This window comes from Myotis yumanensis, unplaced genomic scaffold (assembly GCF_028538775.1).
Source record: "Myotis yumanensis isolate MYYU_CA2020_CCGP unplaced genomic scaffold, mMyoYum1.0.hap1 SCAF_13, whole genome shotgun sequence".
NCBI classification, from domain to species: Eukaryota; Metazoa; Chordata; class Mammalia; order Chiroptera; family Vespertilionidae; genus Myotis; species Myotis yumanensis.
Genome location: NW_027223764.1, coordinates 33,691,949 through 33,712,632, shown reverse-complemented (window position 1 = coordinate 33,712,632; position 20,684 = coordinate 33,691,949). Strand labels below are relative to the sequence as shown.

Here is a 20,684-nt window from a genome sequence, read left to right as displayed (position 1 = left end):
TGATGACCTGCTGTTTGCATATCTGTAAGAAAACTTGACATGCGTCGTCAGGGTCCACAGAGTTTTTTGTTTGTTTTGTTTTTTTTCATTCTCATCTCACAGGCAAGATAAGAAAACGGAAGCTCAGAAATCGACCCTTTGCAAAGTGTAGGGTCTGTAAGTCAAAACCAGAGCCTTCACTGTATAAGGGAATTCTCATCCCCGTGCTGGGTGGCCCCAGGCCCCTTTGAAAAGCTAGTAGAAGGTATGGTGCCTCTTCCCAGAAATATGTACACACACAGAGGACACCAAAAGGTGCATAGTAGGCGGTTCCCACACCAGGTGAGGCCCTGGTACCTGTGGACTATGCCAGTCGGTTGCAGTGACTCTGTGGGGATACAGCACACAGCGCCTTGCCCGTTACCCTTCAGCCACAGGTGGGAGTGTACTGTCAGCGCAGTCCACCTGCAGGTCACCCCTTAGATGCGTGCACCGCGGGGCGCCCTGCTTTCCGCGGAGCTGTCACAAAGGACAGCACTTGGCATCCTCACTGCTCTCTGCCCAGGAGCACCGACTCCAGAATTCCGGTGCCCGTTTCTCCGGGATCACTGCCAGCGGAGTATACAGCTCCTGACCGACGGGCACCCGGCGGCCCCGGGAGCCTGGGAGACCAGGGGCGACTCTCATTCATCTCCAGACCCCGGGATCTCCCCCACCTGCGCATGGGCCCTGGGAGGGTCGGCGTCGGCACAAGCGCGGCGGCGGCGGGCGCGGCGACTCCGGGCGCGCTCCTGTGAGCGCGGAGAGGGCGCCCGGCCGGCGGTGCCAAGCTCTACCGCCTTGGTGGCTCCCGGCCCGGCTCGGGGCCCTGGCAGTGCCCTCCCTCCGCCTGGCCGGCCTAGCCCCGCACCGCTCGGGGCCGCGAGAGCTGGAGCAGCGCCCCCACCGCCCGCTTTTCCGCCTCCATCTTCTCCGCCTCCTCCTCCTTCCCCCGGCAACCCGCGCAGTCCTAACCGGTTTAGACTGGCCAAGGTGCCCCGCAAAGCCGCGAGGGGTGTGTGTGCGGCGTGGGGCAGAACCCGGGGAAGGACTTCCCCGGGAGGAGGCGAGAAAGAAGGTGGAGCCCAGAGGAGGGGGCCGGCTCCCTTCCTCCATGTGGCCGCCGCCGCCGCGGAGCTCGGCGGGGGCAGAGGGCGGCGGCTCCCGCGGCAGCGCGTAGCGGGACCGATTGCCCAATACTCCGGCAGGGGCCGGAGCCGGGGCTGGGGCCGGGCCCCCGGATAAATACCGCCCGGCAGGCCGGCCCTCCAGGGGACAGCGGCGGCCGAGGTCCCCACTGCACCACCGCCCGGCCCACCCGGGGCACCGCGCCCCGTGCTGCGCCCCGGAGTCCCCCACCGCGGCCGGTGCGCAGGTAAAGGGCTGGAGCTCGCGGGAGGGTCCCACGCGTGGGTCGGCGGCCGTCCGAGCTGCCGAGCCGCCCGGAGGCCAGAAGTAACTCCTCCGACTCCGAGCTGGAGGCGGCGGCGGCGGCGACGCTGTCACCCGCGGCCAAACAGCTTGGAACCGGCTTCTGGTCGGAGTGTACGGGGGGCTGAGAGCGCTCCGTGCGCGCGCGCCCACCCCTGACAACCCTTTTGCTGGAGTGCGTCTCCGTGGTGGGCAAGTTCCCCCGGGAATCCGAGGGCGGCGTTTTGAACGGAATGGGAAGCGAGAGCGAGAGAGAAGTGGGTTCTAGGAGGAAAAAGGTGTTCTTGGGTTGGGTTCGCGGGGGAGAACTGTCCCAGACTCCCGTAACCGCATCTGGGGCTGCTGGTGGCAGAGCTGGGGGTGGGGGCGGGGACGACTCAGCGGGCCCCTATTTCCCAGAGGCCATCGAGGCCTCCCGGCGCCTTGGTGGGGACTTGTGCTCACAGGTGCCCCCGGGAGGGTCGGAATTAAAGCCCGAGTTCTCCCGGGCTGTGCCGCGCCAATTCAGCATCTGGGAGCGCAGGAGCCCAGCCTCCCATTCTGCTGGGGCAGACAGGGCCCCTGGGCCTCCTGGACACCCAGCTGGCACCTAGGAGGACTTGTGCTGACCGCTCCACCGGTGGCTCCCTAGGGCACCTACTCTGGCTTCCGCAGCGCCCAGAGCTGGGGAAACAACTGATAACCAGTTAAAAGTTGGTCATCAGCCTGGCCGGTGTTCTCAGTGGTTAGACCCAAGTACCAAAGGGTCGCAGGGTCGCAGGGTTCCATTCCTGATCAAGGGCGCATACCTAGTTGCAGGTTCGATCCCTGGCCCTTGTCCTACTTGGGTTTCAGGTTCGATCCCAGGCGGTGGTCGGGCTAGTTCGGGAGGCAACCAATGGTTATGTCTCTCACATCAGTGTTTCTCTCTCTCCCCCAACCTCCCTTCCACTCTCTCTAAAAATCAATGGAAAAAAATATCTTCAGGTGAGAATTAGCATAAATAAATAAATAAATAAATAATAAAATAATTTGGTCATCCAAAATAAATTAAAGCTTATTGGGATGCCAGGTCTAATCCAACACAGACCAATCCTCTTGGAAGTTTAGGCAAAATTTACACTAAATATGTTACTACTTACAGTAAGTTATTTAACATAACATATTTTTACTAGTTTCCCGTGTCACAGTTAGTTTGGGTGTATTTTTTTTCTAAATCTTGAATTAACCTGTAGTTCTGATTGTAGGTGGATTTACACCCAGAGTAGTCAGCAGTTCCATCAAATTTTGTTAATTTGGTACTATGTCCTAACAGTTTCTTAGATTCAGGTTGGCTTCAGGTGTGAGCAATTGTTCTGGCTCGTTCAGGCAGAGAACTGAGGACGCTAGACAAGATTCTGCAGTGAAAGCAATGGTTACTAATTATACAATCACACCTTCTTTTAAATAACATGTGAATGCAAATAACAGAGTTAGTGCCCGAGTCATTGCCAAAAATGTGCCTTTTTTTAAGGCCCTGAGAAATGGAAATTACAAAACAAAATAGTTGCACCTGCAATTTTGCAAAGACTCATACATACTTTTAGCACCACTGGCTGCCTGAGGACATCCTTCTCTGTTTCTTATCTTTTGTGTGTAGGCAAGTAGGGTAACAAGGGCCCTTGGTATCAATAGGATAAATATAGGGGCGGAGAAAAGATACGGGGAGGTAGATCAGGATATTAAGAAATCTCTTCTAACTTCTGACTGTGACTTTGCAGAGATAGTGCTGATGGTATGCATTGGTTGGTGTCTGAAGCTATATGAGGGCAGGTCATGGTGCTTAAGGGGTGAATCATGAAGCTCAAGCTAGAGGATGAGGGTTAGACAGACCTGGTCAGATTTACAGGCTTTATTTCCTCGTCCCATGCCTCGATCTTTTGAACCCCTAGCTTTTGTAGTTTTTTTCTTTTAAAAAATATGTTTCATTGATTTCAGAGAGAGGAAGAAAGAGAGAGAAACATCAATGATGACAGAGAATCATCAATTGGCTGCCTCCTGTACACCCCCTACTGGGGATAGAGCCCACAACCTGGGCATGTGACCTGACTGGGAAGCGAATCCTGACCTCCTGGTTCATGGTTAAAGGCTCAACCACTGATCCACACTGGCTGGGCTGTAGTCTTTTTCTTAAGTGAGATATTTCTTTAACTTAATTGGGTATAGAACGACAGTGGGAAAGTACAAAAGAAAGTGTCTTGCTTCTATAACTATAGCTTTCCAAGGATCACCTAGTGACTTTAATTAAAAACTGGAAGAATGTATATATGTTGAGCTAGTTGGCCTTTTCTTTGGGATGTTCTTTATAAACATCAAAGTATTTCCTGAGACTGCAAAGATTATGAGACTGAACTATAAGTTAAAACTAAGTTCATGGGAAGAATACATAGTCCCTGCCTTCAAGAAGGTTAGCCTCTGGAGAAAGATAGGCATGCTGACAGATATCTTCAACACCAGATAGTGCGATTGGATTCAGATGGCAGTGATATCAATAGTGTGATCTTAAATGGCAGAGGAAAGGAGAGGTTCACTTAAGGTTAAGAACTGAGAAAAGTTTTGTGGTGGGTATAGCATTTGAGCTGGGACTTGAGAAAGGAGGAGCATTTCCTCAGTGGAATGGAGGCCTGCTGGAACAAGGGAATAGTATAGAGCAGCGGTCACCAACCTTTCAGACTTCATGGACCACCGGTTGGCGACCACTGGTATAGAGGAATGGAAGTCTTGTGTGTTCACAAGTAGAAGAGCAGGTTGAAATAGCTGGAGCCTGGAATTTAAGGTAGATAGGCTGGGAAGTAGGATAGGGCTAGATTATGGAGAACATGACAAATCATGCTAAGAAATTAAAATGTCATTGAATATTATTATTGTTATACTTACACCAATAATTTTAGCATTATTAGCTGTAGTTCATACCCTGAAGTTCAATTTTGTGAGCTTCCCCCTAAAATACGTAAATTAATAAAATCCCAGTGGTACATGGTTCCTATAAATGTTACTGTAAAAGAGTAATGTGTTCTGAGTAGCCTTCAATTTTGGGGGGCGTGCTTAGCTCAAGCCAGATCTGATCCCTAGAAACAATAGTATGGTGACATTAGTTTTCCAGAAGAAATGAGCCATTATTCTAGTCCCCCGCGCCTCCCCCCCTACCCCCACAGACACAAATCTGCAATTTTGTGGTATAACAATTCTTAGTTTGATTAGAACTTTAGATAGGAAAATACCTCTACTTCCCCAGGCCAATATGCAGAGCAAAGCCACCTTCTATTTTCTGTTTCTCTTATTATTACTAGAGGCCCAATGCATGAAATTCGTGCAAGGGGCTCGGCCCTCGCAGCCCAGGCTTCAAGTGGAAGGTTGTCCAGAAGGATGTCGAAAGTCGTTTGGCTGTCCGCTCTAATTAGCATATTATGCTTTTATTATTATAGATTATTAATGTTTATCAAACATGATATGTCAAGTGAGCTAACACGCCTCATTTTACCTATGAGGACATAACTTACATCTTAGACTGAGAATTTCAACAGGTTACTCAGCTAAGTGAATGATGGGACCAGGATTTGGACCTGAGAAGTCAGTCTTGAGAACCTATCCTTTGAATAATTGTGCTATCACATAACAAGGGCGTAATTAAAGGATAACTATTATTAATGGTAGTCAGGAGGAGTGTTTCTCTGTTTTCCTTTGTATCCTCATTCTCATCATTCTGAGCATTTTATTTTATGTTTTATAATTGAGATATGATTGACATATGACATTGTATTACTTTTAGGCATACAACATAATGGTTATATATATATATATATATATATATAATCATTTTAGTTTCTTATATATATGTAAATGCTTACCATATAAGTTTAATTAATACCAGCCGTGGGCAAACTACGGCCTGCGGGCCGGATCCGGCCCGTTTGAAATGAATAAAACTAAAAAAAAAAAAAAAAGACCATACCCTTTTATGTAATGATGTTTACTTTGAATTTATATTAGTTCACACAAACACTCCATCCATGCTTTTGTTCCGGCCCTCCGGTCCTGTTTAAGAACCCATTGTGGCCCTGGAGTCAAAAAGTTTGCCCACCCCTGATTAATACCCATCACCACACCCAGTTACATACTTTTTTGATGAGAACTTTTAAGATCTATTCTCTTAGCAACTTTCACATATATGATACAGTATTAACTATAGTCATCATGCTATACCTTCCACATCATTCTGATTAATTTTACTTTACACAATCACATATTTCAATGTTTTAACACATTTTCAAACTATTATATGAACTTGTACATTTGTCTACTCAAAAGAAACTCTTAAACTCTGAGAAAAGACGGGATATGGGGTAAGGAAAACATTAATGAATACAAAGACCAGGCCTGCCAGGTTCTCTGGAAGAGTGTCAATTTTAAATATTCTTCTCATTATTCGATAAACCCCCAAATTGCACTACAACTTTTTTATTAAAAAAAAAAAATATATATATATATATATTTACATATATATATATTTTAATTGATTTCAGAGAGGAAAGGAAAGGGTGAGAGAGATAGAAATATCAACGATGAGAGAGATCATTGATTGGCTGCCTCTTGCACACTCCCTACTGGGGATCAAACCCAAAACTCAGGCATGTGCAGTGGCCAGGAATCGAATGGGAACCTCCTGGTTCATGGGTTGATGCTTAACCACCAAGCCACACCCACTGGGCAGGCTCCTTCTATATTTTGCATGCCATATATGTTGCCATGTGTTTTGATTTTTATTTTGAAAGTGATGCAGCAAATATACTAGTTTGTACATAACATACTGAAGTGTGTATTCTGACATCTGATTGGATTCCACATTGTCATGTTCAAATTATGCAAATCATATTAAGCAAAAGACCATACCAGTTTAGATAGCTTCATCATAGACTCCTTCACCAGAATACTGCTATTAGGGCCAAGCTTTGTGGGATAGGGATTGTATGGAGCATACTAGACAAAATGCAACAAGAACCTGGCTGGCAGTACAGGGAGCATGGATAAGAGTTTGGGATATAGGGAGGTATTGTACCAGTCAACTTTTACCTAATGTCTGGCCCTCATTTTGCTTATACTTCTGTTAAATCTCTAGATCTTTTTATCTATTCTCAGACTATGAGTGATTTTAAAATTCTGCTATTTTCTCTTCTGAACCTGAGAGCAGGACTTGGAAATAGGTGACTGCTGCATTAGTCAGTAAGGGATCTTGATACTGGTCTCTCCCCTGGCATGACACATCTGAACCTCAGTTTCCTCATACAGATGAGGAAATTGAGGCGTTGATAAGAGCAGTGGCAGCAAGTTCACAAGGGAAGACAGACATCAGAGATAAGGAAAGCAGATTGGGGTGGGAGCATGTCAGGAGAGCACAGGGGAAACTAAATGCAAGTCAATCTTGGTTCCATGTCAGGAAGACATTAGGGAGTGGAAGGAACTGGAGACAACATGCCCATTCAATGAGGGCCAACATTAGTAAGTTCTAGACAGTTTTATCTAAGAACCAGGGCCCAGTGTTGCCAGACCTTCTGATTTTTCAAGAGAGTTTGGAAATTTGAATTTTTTTGTAAAGAATCTCCCAGATTTAAAACACTGGAAATTCATTCAAAATTGCTAAACATTAAAAATAAAAATAAAAATTGGGCAGGCCAAACAAAACACCTTTGGAGATCTAGAGCTCAGACTTGGCCTGAGCACTGCCAATTTTCTCGGTGATTTCCGAGTTTCCTTTAGGCTTCAGACTTCCATGCCCCTACACTTCACCCGTTTTATCTCTGACCTATTTCTTCCCCTTTACTAAAACATATTTCAGTGCTCACCATATCTAAATTATGATAACTTTAGAGGAGCTTTTTGTCATGTGCTGGACTATGTATGATAAATCTATATGGTCTTTTTTTTTTTTTTTAAATATATTTTATTGATTTTTTACAGAGAGGAAGGGAGAGAGATAGAGAGTCAGAAACATCGATGAGAGAGAAACATCGATCAGCTGCCTCCTGCACATCTCCTACTGGGGATGTGCCCGCAACCCAGGTACATGCCCTTGACCAGAATCGAACCTGGGACCTTTCGGTCTGCAGGCCGACGCTCTATCCACTGAGCCAAACCGGTTTCGGCAAATCTATATGGTCTTTAAAGTCAAAGGATGCCTTTTTTTTTTTTTTGATGGCCATGCTATTGACATAATTTGAAGGCCCCTGCAGTTAATTACTTGTGTTAATTATCCCTTTTAGGGACAGTTAGTATGGTTATGGTTTAATTCCAGGACCCAGAGCTGTTTCTCTAAACATTTTAATTCCTGCTCTTCCTTCTCACCCCAATGTGAGATAATAATGAGTGAGGGAATTGATTCTGGTTTTCGCCTGGACAAGGTGTATTTATAGGCTTGACTTGTGGTGCTAAGACAAAGGAATCTTCACCCTGGCAAGATTTCACTATCTAGTCTGCCTCTCTTCTTAAACATAGAGCAATCTGGGGATATCCTTGAATTGCAAGTAGGTGAATAAGGGTTTGGCTGTTATGAGTTGTGCTACTACAGCAGTTTAGTTTTTTTTTTAAGAGCATATTACTGTGGATCCAAAAATAAAAATGGAAATAAAGGTAATGGATTTTCATATGATTCCAATCAATTCTGGCTCCTAAGAGAACTGTGCAGAGAAATTCTTTAATGACATTTTTTCAAAGCTGGAATTTTTGGATTTGACTGGTTAAGGTGTGTTCTTCGCTTTCTATCCATGAGCTATTTTACAAACACAGGGACCTGACTCTAATTGAAAAGATCAGGGCAGATATTGACAATGGGAAGGAAGAATTCGAGTTAATAAAGCAGGAGTGATGCTTAGAGGAACCACATGCATCACTGGGATGAGTTGATTGCAAGAAGACAAACAGAAGGCTCTGAATGACAGTTCTGAGCTACAGTTTGTTCTTATCCTGGCTCCAGTGATGACTCAACCCTCCTTTGCACCTCTGAGAGTGTAACTACCTCTGGATGTTTAACATTTAAAACCTAACCTGAAAGAATCAGGTAATTATTTGATCAAAACATCCGACATACCATCTAATGTTATATTGGTAAAAAGTTGAGATTCAAAACATCAATTTTTTATATTTTTACACAGATATTTGGCTAGCCCTTCAGATTCAATGATGGAAGCAGGCTATGAGCTCTAAAGAGTCAGGGGTGTCAATCAATTTGACCAAAAACTGCAAGGCAAACAAAAGCTTCATTTGGGGGCCTTTTTGGAATTGCAATTCTGGAACCAGATTCGGATAGGAACTGAGGTGGAAAGAAAGGGATAGAGTTTATTAAAACATAAAAAAGGGGGTTTTCCAAAGCGATTGCACAAGTTGCTTTGAAAGAGCTGTGGTTGGTGCTGGCAAGCTCACTGACTTTATACTGTATATGATTAATTTCTTGTGTCCATGGCTAGGTGAAAAAATATTTTTTGGGAGAACCAAGATGGTAGCATAGCTAAACCCTACCTCCCACAACCACATCAAAATTACAACTAAAATACAGAACAACCATCATTCAGAAATACCTGAAATCAGGTATTGATTGGAAGTCATATGACTAGAGAACTAAAGAAAAAACACATTGAGACTGATAGGAGAGAGGAGGCTCAGAATGGGCTTGTTCAACACACACTTGTGGCGGTTTTTTACTTGGGAGGGATATTGAGGCTGCAGAGGCCTCCCATGAGGAGCAAGGAGTCCACCCCCACACCAGACCCCTCAGAACAGAGTTCTAGTGCTGGGAAGAGAAGTCCCCATAACTTCAGGCTGTAAAAACCAGTAGGGATTGTGACTGAGTAACACAGAGGCTGCTGGAGTCCCAGGCAGTTCCCCTTAAAGAGCTGGTGCACTGACTTACTTGGACTCTCTCCCTCTGAGCTGCAGTGCTGGGGCAGTGGTTTGCAGGGACCCAAGGACATACATGGAAGAACTGGGTTGTTTGGCACTAGGGCAAGAACTTGGGGTGGCTTTCTCCCAGACAAAAGTGCTGGCAGAGGTCATTGTTCCTATGCTGAGACTTCCCTCTTTGCAGAGCTGACTAGCAGGAGCCATATCTGCGTTTCCATCAGCCTGATTCACCCTGTTCACTCCACCCTGGTGATTCCCTTATGTCCTGCTCCACCCAACTTGCAGCCCCATGCAAGCTGTTTGCAGCAGCTTTTTCCATATGAATAGCTTGCACTGACTCAGGTTTTAGACTCCCCTAAAGTCTCCCAAGCAAGTAGCAGCGGGTATCAGCATGCCACATTCTTCTCAATAAGAGGCCCTTGGAGGCCCAGCGCCAGCAGCAGCCTGCCTTATTTCATAGCTTGGCCTCTCCTGGGCACTTCCAAGTCCAACATAAGTAGCAGTCATCTACAAGCTCTGTAGCTTGTGCTGGGTAGCCACAGACAGGGCACAGACAGTAGCCGACTTTGTACCTCCAGGGAGGCCTCAGAGCCAGTACACTCGGTGGACAGCTTTAGACCATGCCAGATTACAACTCTACACATCTATGACCAACACACTCAAGGACAGACTCAGTGAGCACCAAAGCTCCACTGAAGCAAGTCCTGCTCCATAGCAGTATCTTTTGCACAGCAGCGCTTCCACTCTAGTTGAAGCTGGTACTCAGTGCCAACTGGCCTGGGGATCAATTCCTCCCAGTGATACCAACAGCAATCAAGGCTCAACTACAAGAAGACAGTGAACACAGCCCACACAAGGGTGTACTTAGAGTGCCCAACTCAGGTGACTGAAGAGGCTGAGGCTCTGGGCCCTACAGGACATCTATTACACAAGGCCACTCTACCAATCCCAGGAGGCATAGCAGCTCTATCTAATACATAGAAACAAACACAGGGAAGTGACCAAAATGTGGAGACAAAGAAACATGCCACAAATTAAAGAACAGAAGAAGTTTCCAGAAAAAGAATGAAATGAAATGGAAGCAAGCAAAATACTAGATACAGATTTCAAAACAGTGGTTATAAGGATGCTCAAGGATCTTAATACAAGCTTCAATGGTTATAAGGATGCTCAAGGATCTTAAGAATGTCAAGGATCTTAGTGAGAATTTCAAGGAAATTAGTAAGAACATAACATAAAAAAGATCCAGTCAGAAATGAAGGCTACATGAACTGAAATAAATAATTTACAGGGAATCAACCATAGAGTAGAGGATGTCAAGAATCAAATTAGCTATTTGGAATATGAGGAAGCAAAAAACACCCAATCAGAAAAGCAAAAATAAAATAGAATAAAAAAATATGAAGAGAGCATAAGGATCCTCTGGGACAACTTCAAGTGTACCAACATTCGCATTCATGGGGGTACCAGAAGGAAAATAAAGAGTGCAAGATATTGAAAACCCATTTGAAGAAATAATGACAGAAAACTTGCCCTACCCGATGAAAGAAATAGACTTACAAGTCCAGGAAACACAGAGAGTTCCAAACAAGAGGAACCCAAAGAGGCCTATACCAAGACACATCATAATTAAAATATCAAAAGACAAATAGAGCATCTTAAAAGCAGCAAGAGGAAGGCAATTTGTTACCTATAAAGGAGTGCTCATACAACTGTCAACTGATTTCTTAACAGAAACTTTGCAGGCCAGAGGGGGGTGGCAAGAAATATTCAAAATGATGAATAGCAAGGACCTGCAACCAAGATTACTCTACCAAGCAAAGCTATCATTTAGAATTGAAGGTCAGATAAAGAGCTTCACAGACAAGAAAAAGCTAAAGGAGTTCATCACTACCAAACCAATATTACATGAAACATTGAAGGGTATTGAAGAAGAAGAAGAAGAAGAAGAAGAAGAAGAAGAAGAAGGACGAGGAGGAGGAGAAGGAGGAGGAGGAGGAGGAGGAGAAAAAGATAAAAATATGAACAATAAAATAGCAATAAGTATATATCAACAATTGAATCTAAAAATAAAAATAAATAAATAAAAATAAACAAACAGGGAATCTAATGAACAAAATAAACTGATGAATAAAATAGAACCAGAGACATGGAAACATGGAACAGACTGATGAATCTCAGAGGGAAGGGGGTGAAGGGTAGGAAAAGATTAACCAAAGATCTTACATGCATATATGCATTACCTATGGACACAAACAATAGGGTGGTGAAGGCCTGGAGTGGGGTGGGAACTGGGTGGAGGGGGCAAGTGGGGAGTGGGGGAAGGAGGACATTTGTAATACCCTCAACAATAAAGATTTCAATATAAAAAAGTTTGATTGGATAAAATAATTTTTATTTACTTATTGATTTAAAAGAGAGAAAATTGATTTATTATTCCATTTATTTATGCACTAGAGGCCCAGTGCACAAAAATTTGTGCACTCTCGGTGCGGGGGGGGGTCCCTCAGCCCGGCCTGTGCCCTCTTGCAGTCTGGGACCCCTCAGAGGATATCCACCTGCTGGCTTAGGCCTGCTCCCTGGGGGATCGGGCCCAAGCTGGCAGTAAGACATCCCTCTGGCAGCCTGGCAGCCCTCAGGGGATGTCCACTTACCAGCAGGGAGCAGACCTAAGCTGCAGTCGGATATACTTAGTGCTGTTGAGGAGGCAGGAGAGGCTCCCGCCACCACTGCTGTGCTGGCACCCGTCAGCCTGGCTTGTGGCTGAGCAGAGCTCCCCCTGTGGGAGTGCACTGACCACTAGGGGACAGCTCCTGCATTGAGCATCTGCCCTCTGGTGGTCAGTGTGTGTCATAGTGACCAGTCATTCCCAGTGGATCTGCTGTTAGGGTCAATTTGCATATTACCCTTTTATTATATAGGATAGAGGCCTGGTGCACGGCTGGGAGCCAGCTGGTTTACCCTGAAGGGTGTCCCGGATCAGGGTGGGGGTCCCCACTGGGATGCCTGGCCAGCCTGGGTGAGGGGCTGATGGCTGTTTTCAGGCTGGCCACACCCCCTTTAGGGTGGGGGGTCCCCACTGGGGTGCCTGGCCAGTTTGGGTGAGGGGCTGAGGGCCATTTTCAGGTTGGCCAAGCCCCTCAGCAACGGAAGCTCCCAGCCTCTCCTTTTTTTCTTTTTTCTTTTTCTGGGATTTATTTACCTTCTATAATTGAAATTTTGTTGCCTTTTGCGGAGGCTATAGCCGGCTGAGGGAAGCTTGGCTTCCTCCATCACTGGAGCAACCAAGCCTCCTGCTCGCTCCAGCTCCATGGCTGCCGGCCGCCATCTTGGTTGGGTTAATTTGCATATGGTCGCTCTGATTGGCTGGTGGGCATGGCTTAAGGCGTAGCAAAGGTACGATCAATTTGCATGTTTGTCTTTTATTAGTATAGATTTATTGGTTGCATATATATATATATATACATAAATACACACACATATGTATATATTGATTTCAGAGAGGAGAGAGAGGGAGAGTGAGATAGAACATCAAAAATGAGAGAGAATCATTGATTAGCTGCCTCCTGCATGCCCTACACTGGAGATAAAACCCACAACCCAGAAATATGCCCTGACTAGGAATTAAACTGTGACCTCCTGGTTCATAGGCCAATGCTCAACCACTGAGCTATGCCAGCTGGGTAATTGGTTGCTTCTTGTATGTGCCTTGTCCATAGATCGATCCCACAATGCTCTAACCAACTGAGCTACCCGGCCAGAGCCCAAAAAGTTTCTTTTTTTAAATAGAGAGTTCAATGATGCCGAGCCAGTTCCAGGAATTGCTTTGGGAGGTAGCCGTCTGGTTTAGCCCAGTTCAAAAGTTCAGTTTCACATGGAGGGTGTGTATTAGCTCAGCTTCCTGGAGGTCTCCCAGATCCATTTTATATTGCTCTCTTGACAATATCAACTTTATTTTGCAGTTTTTCTTTCACATTTTCCCCCTTTTGATCTAGATTTTTTCTTAGAAAGCATTGATGATCAACCATGAGGAAATATTGGTCCATCATTGTAAAAGCAGCACTGATCCCTCATTGCCAGGAAGGCTCATTCCTGGTATGTCATGTCCCACATAGGAAGGAAAGCAGTTTCCTGAGTTTACAATAGAAGAGCTTATGGTCGGTCACATTTGAGCAACAAAGAGGCTTCTTGTAAGCAGAGCTAAGTCACATATTCCTCAAATAGGAAGTTCTTTTGTAGACGTGGTCTCACTTGGATTTATTTGTTGTATCATCTCTGGACATTAAGCTACCTGATTCTGGCAGTGCCTGTTGTTGTTTGATGCACCTGGTAAGACACCTAATTAAGGTAGTGAACAGTACAATCACAAAAAACAATATGATTAAGCCTGTAATATAGAACAAAGCCAGGTCCCTATTCTTGTGGGCAGCCAGCTAAATAAGTCTGTCCCATCCTAATTTTTAGAGTAATAAATAAATACTCTTTTTATTCAAGGATCTTACCATTCTTTTCTAGAATCTCAAGTTGTTGTTTCACTTTATCTGATTTGTTAACATAGAAACAAGATTCATCTCCCAAAAGGGCACAAATACCACCTTGTTGGTTGGCTAACAAATCTAGAGCCCCACAGTTTTGGAGTACTACTTCACCCAGATTGTCAGTTATTCTTTGTTGTTCTTCAAGACCAGTTGCAGTAGTGTTTAATGCTTGTACTACAAGAATAAAAATATTTCTGATAGACTTTTTAAATTCAGCTATTCCATCCCAAGGGAAGAAAGCTCTAACAAAGCTGTCCAAAGCCTCTTTCTATATAGGGTTTTGGGTGGAGAGAGTACCAAAAAGACCATATCCCAAATCCCAATTCTGTTTGATTCATGTTGGTTGAAGTTTATTGACAAAATAGCTTAGATTGGGGATAATGGTGGAGGAAGGGAGAGTCTTTCTGGCAACAGCATCAGGTCCTAACATAACAATACCACATCTGCCTCAGCGTGGGGTAGTAACGTGACCTATATTTGGGTCCCACATAAGAGGAAACACCTGGTGCTCTCAAGTGAGAGTATGTAATTAGGCCCTTTAACCCAAACTTGAGGGAAGTATTAAGTCCTATTTCTGAGCAGAGACTTTATCTTAGCCATATGTTGGATGATCATGCAGAAGACATTAAAGTCATCATGTGATTTATCATGAGTGATTCAAAGAGCCCCTGAGGTTTCCATATATTTGGATCAGGATTGAAAGGTTAGCATTTGATTGTTCCAAGTTTTCAGGCTGGCACTTCCTAAGAGACATATTTCATTTGTTTTCCACAAAACACCAAACTTTTTATCTAGTCCCCAAGTAGTATTCCAGAGCGGAAGGATATCCTCTTTCCTGGATTGAGTGGCATTATTTCCGGAATTTCCCCACATCAGAGAGACATTGTAAGAAGTAACATTGCAGTCACTTAAGGTCCCTTGAGGTATGAACTCATGGTTGTCTGAATCATACGAAAGAGTGTAGTCACTAATGCTTAAAGGGACAAAACCCATGACTCTGCCTAAACCATTTATATCTTCAAAGCAGACAGAGAAGTTATCAATAAGCGTCCAGATTGTATTTGGGTAATCCCTTGTGGTTTGGCAGGACCTCATGGATGAAAGATCATGCATTCCATTAACATTTTTTTTTGAAGTTTGAGAATAAAAAAGACTTTAAATCTGGTGTTATGTCAATTTAGGTTTATAAGCTTTCAAGGCTTAAGGGCCAACCCATTAATTCTAGTTCATTATAAGTATGGTTAATTCAGGTGTGTATATTCACAGTCAGTTAAGTTGGCACTGTTGGATAATTGTTGGATAGGAGGAGCAAAAGACTGTTGAAGAGCAAATAGGGTAGTCATTGTAGTAAGCAGACATAAGAATCTGAGTATGTTCATCCTGAAATTAGACTAAAGAGCTAGGAAAAGGAAGAATATAATCAGTAAGTGAAACAAAGATAGTCAAATAGAAGACCAAGTATAAGGGTTGCTGGGTGGAATCATGTATGGCTGACCTGGTCGAGAGTCTTGGGAGAGCCATCTGCATCAGGTGCCATCTGCTTCAATCCTAGAATGAGAAATCTAGTGGTGGACTTGGGTTGTTTAGAGATTTGCAGTTTAAGACCTCTAGTAGTCTGAGATAACCAGTCAGATTTGGGTGTCCTTTTTAAATGAGAAACATTAATCAAAGAGTCAATACCCTTAAGTTTAGCAGCACAGTGGTTAGTAGTAACACATTATATGGCTCTTTCCTTTGTAGCTGACAAGCATCTTTATGGAGATGGCATTTTCAATAGACATCATCTCCAAACTGGAGCCATGATGCTGTAGATCTTTGTCTCCCAGGAGCGCACTATGGAAAGATTGCTTTATGAGCTGTGAGTTAGTCTCAAGGGCCCTTAATAAGTTCTTTAGAGTAAATCAGGAGGTCTCCTTTCAGCAGTGCAAATTCATATATTTCTTGATCAAATCTCATGGTTCTGCATGTAATAATTTGAAAAGGAGGCAGTCTGTGTTTGGCAAGGAGACTGTCTATGTTTGCCAAAGGAACTAGATCTTAGGTTGAGCGATACCAAAGGAAGAGCCTTAGGCCAAGGCAGATTGAAAGGCTACAAGTTTTGCCAATGAAATTTTTATTACAAGACCAGAGGGCTGGGGATGATAAGCACAATTTGTAAAAGCCAGATCTTACCGTTTGTATAATTTGTCCTGTGAAATGAGTTCCTTAGTCACCAGGGAGTTCTGAGGTGATTCCCCAAGTAGGGAAGTTCTTCTCTAATATTTCACTCACTGCTGATGCTGTGGCTCTGTGGCATGGGAATGCTTCTACCCATTGAAAAAACATACAAATAATTTCTAACACAGATTTGTAACCTTGAGAAGGAAACAAATAAATGAAGTCCATTCGCAAGACTTCGGAGGGCCCTAAAGGCAGGGGGGAAACCTATCGAGGTATGGTTTTTCCCAGGTTGTACTATGGGCAGATTTGGCATTTGGGGTATACCTGGGAAGCTATTTCTGAAGATGAGATGACCGCCAGTAGTAATGTTTTTCTCATAAAACCATTTTTGGTCAGTGTTTTAGCGAGTTAAGTCATGCACATATTGTAATACATGATGTTGTATGCAGTCAGGGAGAAGTGGTTGGTAGTTCCGAGCTACCCATAACGTTCTTTTAGGGCCAAATTTACAGCCTTGTTTTAACCATTTTTTAAAAACTTTGTGGAACAGCCAAATTATGTGCTTCCATAATGTTATCTTTTTAAAACCCTAATTGTTTCCGTTGGTAGGATGGATGTTTCCATTGGGTGCTGAGATTGTTTTAATGCCTCTAACTTAGCAGCAATGTCAGCCAAGTTATTACTTCTGCTTTCTTCTATATTTGCGATGGAATGTCCAGGGATATTTATGATTACTTAAGATTTAGGTAATTGGCTAACCACTAAGAGTTCTAAAATATAAGAACCGTTTTTATCTTTGGTCTAAAACAAGTCGACAATCCTGTTTCAAGAGCTCACCTCTCAAAGGAGATGGAGGGCATCTTCATCGATGTTTCCTCAGAGGGTGAGCAAAGGAGGAGGTCATCCGAATATTGTAACTGGGTGGACTGGTAAGGACATTTTATATTGGCAATATCTGCCTTTAAAATTTGAGAAAAGGAAGTCGGACTTTCAGTGTGGTTCTGAGGCATTACTGTCCAAGTATAATGTTGCTCTTTCCATGTGAAAGTGAGGATTTAATTTCAGGATCAGCAGGGATGCTAAAGAAAGCACTACAAAGATTTATAACTGACAAGAATTTATTTTCTGGTGGTATGACAGAGTAAGGTGTGAAGGTTATGCATGACTGGGCGCTGGGGTATTAACATGATTTAGGACTCTTAGATATTAACTAAAGTGGCATTTAACAGGGAGGATAGGAGTATTAAAAGGGATCATGCAAGAAATAATGAGGCCTTGTTTGTGATACTCCTCAATGATGAGTTTGATTCCTTAAGTGGCATTCAGAGGTTATTGATGGATGTTAAGCAGAGGTTGATTTTTGTCAGTTTGAATTTTCATCATTGATACAGAATGAATGCAGCCAATGTCGGTGACATTTTTTGACCAACATTTATTGGAATGGAATCTAAAAGACGATTTGATTCAGTTAAAGTTACAGGAAAAACCTAGAATAGCTATGGGTAAGTCTATGGATGAGTTTTTTTGAGAGTCATTAGTTAGAAGCTCAAGATGTAAGAATATTTCCTCCTTTTTTAAAAAATATATTTTATTGATTTTTCACAGAGAGGAAGGGAGAGAGATAGAGAGTTAGAAACATCGATGAGAGAGAAACATCGATCAGCTGCCTCCTGCACATCTCCCATCGGGGATGTGCCCGCAACCCAGGCACATGCCCCCGACCGGAACCGAACCCGGGACCCCCCAGTCCGCAGGCCGACGCTCCATCCACTGAGCCAAACCGGTTTCAGCTATTTCCTCCTTTTGAAAGGAGAAAATATGGGCTTTGTGAGTTTCAAGAAAGTCGTCTCATCCTAAGACATGAATAAGGGCAGAAGGAACCAAAAGACATTAGTGGATTTCCTGCACAGGTTCAATTTGAAAGGAATTGGAAGGGATTTGGAGATAGTCATGGATTTATTGGAAACATCCACTATTTGTGTGGCTTCTGTATTCTGAGAAAGGAGAATGGAGAGTCTGGTGGGGTTCAGAATTGATAAGGCAGCTCTGGTTTCTACCAGGGACTTGGTTACCTCATTCCCAATAGTTAGATCAATTTCTCCTAAAGAATTAGGAGCATGGTCAAAATCTTCTTTTGATCCTCTGGGTAACCTTATTGCTGAGAAAACTTAAATTGGAGCCCTTAAAGAGGATTCACAAATTTTGTAGACTTTTATTTGTTGTATTGATTAGCCTTGTAGTTGTTTTTTCAGCTTTAAGCAATCTTTTTTCCAATGTCCAGACTTTTTACAATAATTACAAACCCCTTTGGATGGTAGTTTGCCTTGGGGACTCTGAAAGACGTATTTGCCATTAATTTAATTATAGGCTCACCCTTGAAGTTGCCTAACTTTGAGCATTTAGAGTTAGGACCTATGTGGCTTTCTTTTGGGTATCTTTTTGGGTAGCTTGGGATTGCTGCTCAGCATAGTTTACTAAATCATGGGTTTACATGGTGGCCCAGTTAAGGTGTAATCTTTTTTACCAGTTGTTCAAGTTTGTTCTGTAAACCCTCAACAGAGGCTGAATTAAAAAGCATCAAGGTGTCATCATTGACTTCATCTATGCTGGATTACTGTTTAAAAGTGTTTTCAAATCTATTACAGTAATAAAAATGGTTTTATTGGGGTTTTTAACACTTTTTAAAGTGTGGCTCTTCCACAAAATACCACGTGTGGGCGCGCACGTACAGTGCGATTGAAACTTCGTGGCCCATGCGCAGAAGTTGGTATTTTGTGGAAGAACCACACTCAAGGGGCCAAAGAGCCGCATGTGGCTTGTGAGCCGCAGTTTGCCGACCACTGGATAGGCTGATAGAAGTCAGAGAAACCTACCTCATATATCTGGATAATAAGCAGAAATTCTCTAGTAAACTCAAGGTGTCTTTTTTGAGATTCGGAACATCTTTAGTAATGGTATGAAGCTCAGCTTTAGTCCATGGGGTAGAAAAAGTAAGGAGTGTCGACTCAGGCCAGTCAAGTCCAGTGGTTCAACTTTAAAAGGAGAGATAGAGCAGGGGGTTCTAATGGAGCCTCAGATGCATCGTTATAAAGCAGGAGTTCAGGGAGTGAAGAGTAAAGGGGAGGACAGGTAGGCAGTAAAGGAGCAGAAGGTGCAGATAATGAGACATCAGAAGAACATTTAGAAATTTCTTCAACTTGAGTTTCTGAGGCAACTTGGAATTTGCTTTGGTTCATTTAGAATTTGTATTTTGGAGGGAAAAAAATTTTTGAATCACCTTATAAGTTGAGAGGCCTCAAAATGCCAATTAAAATATACTTCCCATTCAGGTTGCTTAGTTCTGTAGTCTTTTTCCAATTGTAATAAATGTTATACTAGCAAGATTGCCCAAATTAGTATGAGAACTTAGAGGAGGAAGACTAACTGTTGGAGAGTTAGGGTCGCATCAAGTAGGAGGAGACATTTAGGCTGTCTTTTTAAAAAATATTAATTGATTTTTAAAATATCAAATCTTTATTGTTGAAAGTATTACATATGTCCGCTTTCCCCTCCATCGATCCCTTCTAGCCCTGCCCCCCCTTCACCACCCTATTGTCTGTGTCCATATGTTATGCACATATGCATACAAGTTCTTTGGTTGATCTCTTTCCATCCACCCTCCCCCGCTTTCCGGAAAAACAGGTGTTTGTCAGTAGGCAAGTAAAGAAAGGTACTACAGCCCCTCTAGCAGCTGGTGGGGACTGAAGAGTCAGAGGCATAGTAAAGGGGAAAGCATGGCTTAGGAGCTGGACTGTGACAGTGGCTTGGGGATCACAGGTTTGTGGGACATTATGGAGAAGTGTGGTTTGGGCTGGATCATTGCAAATCTTCAGAGGAAAACCAAAATAACCAGCAAACTAGCTGGGTATTTAAGGGCCTACATACCTAATATCACATAGACAAAACATGGATATGTAAAACCAATATTTTCATTTTCATCTATAATTGTTGAGTAACATTATTCATTGATGGAGGGCTGTAAGTTCCATCTTTGATTTCTTGTGTGCTTAGAGTAAATGAAACAAAAACTTGTGCCCTGATAATGAATAAACTTTGTGTAGTGAGGAACCACGGGAAGATGGGAAAGGTTGGAAGCAGAATTTGAGACGATCAGAAGTACGGTCTGGAGAGATGGCTCTGGCAGCGGCCTGGCCAATGAGCTGCAGCAGGCAGCGAGGGTAAGCAGAGGGACCCATCACAGGTGCCTGTGACAGTGCCGGATTTGCAGAGACAATGGAGAGGAAGAGTCTGATCACAGGGCTCTGTGCTTCCAAGACCCTGTTTCTGGTTGATAGGGACTCTGGGGAGGTGAAGCAGGGAGAGGATGAGGAGTGGGCTTTCTGCTTGGGCAAATGGAAATATGGTGATAGTTTTCCAGGTGAAATTCAGGAGGAGGAATTCTGGATATGTCAGGCAACTTACTATTCCCATTTTATAAATGAGGAAACTGAGAAGGTTGTTCATTTGCTTAGTCACACGGCTAATGGCAGAGCCTCAGTAGGACTCCAGGAGAAATGATTCCAGGATTCTTGTTCTAGACCAGAGGCTTTTGGTGTTTCGACTGTGACCACAGTAAGATGTACTTTATAG

The 20,684-nt window shown here is 43.6% G+C and overlaps 1 protein-coding gene across 1 annotated transcript in view; it reads left to right on the top strand.

Annotated features, from left to right (window-relative positions):
- The first annotated feature begins 1,066 nt into the window (after window positions 1-1,066).
- The window catches only part of SLC16A9 (solute carrier family 16 member 9), a 67,849-nt gene continuing 48,231 nt past the window's right edge, over window positions 1,067-20,684 (top strand). The window contains exon 1 of the mRNA XM_070432802.1: window positions 1,067-1,393. The gene's annotated coding sequence lies outside the window, so the exon portion shown is untranslated. The remainder of the gene's footprint in view (window positions 1,394-20,684) is intronic.